Here is a 2,154-nt window from a genome sequence, read left to right as displayed (position 1 = left end):
CTAAATATTATCGTATCGAAGGCCTTACGTAGTTAGTTATAGAGTAGTAATTCGAGCCGTTCGCTAGGGCGGCGCGGAGCGATAATACGCGCGTACGGTTCCTTCTTAGAGGTTAGAAAAAACAACACCTTTTAYACGGACTACTTACYRATATAGTAGGAACGATATCGTCCTAATTAAGATAGTTTAGGGGTAGTAGAGGGTGCTATAGTACTAATATTAGTAGTAGGGCCCTCTAGCTTCCCCGCGGAGGAGAGCGAGGGGTAGTACACGTATTAATTAAAGCATTCTACGAGGGCCTTAATTATAGCACTTAAAAACTACTTTTAAAATATATTTTCTATTTTATAATTACTTGCTTCTATACCTAAAATATAACTCCTCCTTGCTTTATACGTTCGTACAATTTGTCCCTATAAATATCCTACGATTTATATTACTATCGCTCTATGTTAAAGAAATATACTACCCTAACCCTAACCCTATAGTTTTTAGCAAAGGTTTCGCTAAGGTTTACAACCTCTTACTACGCTAATTCCTTTCCCGTCTACCCTCTACCCTATTATACGCATATTCTATATAATAGGCCGCTCCCCTTCTATCCCCCCTAATCTTTATCTAAAAGTCGTTAAACTCTAGAATAATAATGCGAGTATTACCGACATTTAAACCTTCCTCTATTTATAATAGCTATATGCCTCCGAACGGACTATTCGTATAATCGTCGTAGAGAACGGTAGCGAACCCCGACAGTCGTTAAAGAATAGTCTTTATAATAATCCCCTCCTTCGCATCCGAATAGCCGAACTCTTCTACCTCGAAGCTCTACTAGATGCGTATATCGTAGACAAATTAAACGAGGAGGGATTTGCGATTAAGTACTATACCTTTATACGGCTTCGGCGGAGTATAGGCATTAAGAAACGACTAAGAGAAGGAGAGTTCCTTAAGCGTTAAGAGGAATATAAAAAGATTATAAAGAAGGAGATTAATCGCTCGAACCTTAGAGCATATAGAACAACATTGCTATAAACACACTTCCGTATAACCGATCGTACGCGGCTTACGCTTAGTAGGTTAGTATATTTATACGATATATATCTATAGGGTAGAAAGGGGTTTACTAATATACTACTACATCGTAGGAAGCGACTATACGAGATAGCCCGCGAGGTCTATCCCGCTAGCCCGTATAATAGGGCTACGAAGTTTATACGTCGCCGTAGGAAGTATATTACGCCTAGCCCTAATACAGTCTAGAGTATAGATGCATATTATAAACTTAAGGACTATAGCTTTTAGATCTATGCTGCTATTAATGTAGACACACGGTTTATTCTATATACCTATCTTAGACCCTCTACCCGTATAATAGTATCTATACTATCTAACTTTGCGAAAGCTTGTAAAAAGCTTACGAGAGTACCTCGTATTATTCGGACAGATAAGGGTAAAGAGACACTCCTTATAGCGTAGGCTTAATACTAACACGTAAGGATTATTCGTAGGCGTAAAGTACGCTTTCGCCGCTACTTTATGTTTAGAACAAGCACTCCTAATGTCCGTATCGAGGCATAGTAGGKCTAGCTTATACGAGGAAGGTTTAAGGTATAGTATATAAGTACATAGAGTATATTATCTATATATGCTTTAGCAACGCTCCCGTTATATCCGAATCTAATTATACGGGTTAGGCTAATTAATCTTAATATTATAGGGCTTCTTTGTAATATTAAAGAAGAAGGGGTAGTTTTATAAAGCAAAGAAGGCTAACCGCATTACTATAAAGTATATCTATACACCTATTATGCGGAAAGAACTAGCCTCGTTCGTATATACATAGAACAAGCACCCCGTACGAAGACAATCTAATAGACCGCACGTAAGGGGTAGTGTACTAAGCTATTACTATAACTAGGCAGAGAAGGAGGGAAGGCTAAGTGTTAGGTATCTAATCGATAAGGCCTACTTTAATAGTCTTATAGAAGCTTGCGCAAAGTAGGGTACGTTTGTACTAGCGAACGCACATAATAGATCTTAAATTATTTGCTAATATATATAGATTCTAAGGAGTATATTCTATAGGAGATGCTTAAGCTCTACTTAAGTATTCTAAAGACAAAGGGCTTTCCGCTCGGTCGACTAAGCTTATAT

The sequence above is a fragment of the Ramularia collo-cygni genome (genome assembly GCF_900074925.1).
Source record: "Ramularia collo-cygni strain URUG2 genome assembly, contig: RCC_scaffold11, whole genome shotgun sequence".
Classification (NCBI taxonomy): Eukaryota; Fungi; Ascomycota; class Dothideomycetes; order Mycosphaerellales; family Mycosphaerellaceae; genus Ramularia; species Ramularia collo-cygni.
The sequence above is the reverse complement of the archived record's forward strand: the minus strand, read 5'-3'. Positions refer to the sequence as shown.